This window comes from Aptenodytes forsteri, unplaced genomic scaffold, assembly GCF_000699145.1.
Source record: "Aptenodytes forsteri isolate BGI_AS27 unplaced genomic scaffold, ASM69914v1 Scaffold14, whole genome shotgun sequence".
Taxonomy (NCBI): Eukaryota; Metazoa; Chordata; class Aves; order Sphenisciformes; family Spheniscidae; genus Aptenodytes; species Aptenodytes forsteri.
The window spans coordinates 2,118,928-2,119,431 of NW_008794457.1; the positions used below are offsets into that span (position 1 = coordinate 2,118,928).

Genomic DNA, 504 nt, shown 5'->3' on the forward strand with positions numbered 1-504 from the left:
CGGTTGTCTGGTGGGTGGGGGGGGCAGAGCGGTGGAGGCGAAGGGTGGGACATCAGGGCTGCATTGGCTGGGAACCAAACCTAGGGAGGGGGTGGTGGAGGCGAAAATCGTCCCACTGAGCCACCAATGCCAGATGTGGGGCTGCCCACAGCCACCCCACGGCTCTGTGGCCTGGGCACCCTTGACAGGGGCCAGCACCCCCCGCTGCTCCTGAGCCAGCGTCCCTCACTGCCACAGAGCAAGGGACCCTCACTGCCACCAAGCCATGGACACTCACCGCCACCGAGCCAGGGACCCTCACCGCCAAAAAGGCAGTGTCCCTCCCTGCCACCAAACCAGCTCCTCCCACTGCCCCCACAATGCCACCAAGCCAGGGACACGCACTACAGAGCTGGTGCTGCCAACCTTGGAGCCTGAGCACCCACCCAGGGGGCAAAGGGAGCATCTGGGCCGCCCCCCACGGGCACCCCAGCAGCCCCCAAGATCCCCCCAGGGACACTGGGG

At 67.3% G+C, this 504-nt stretch overlaps 1 protein-coding gene across 1 annotated transcript in view; it reads right to left on the bottom strand.

The window, feature by feature from the left end:
* Positions 1-504, bottom strand: part of IL34 (interleukin 34) — a 4,386-nt gene that overhangs the window by 2,002 nt on the left and 1,880 nt on the right. The gene's annotated exons all lie outside the window — the stretch shown is intronic.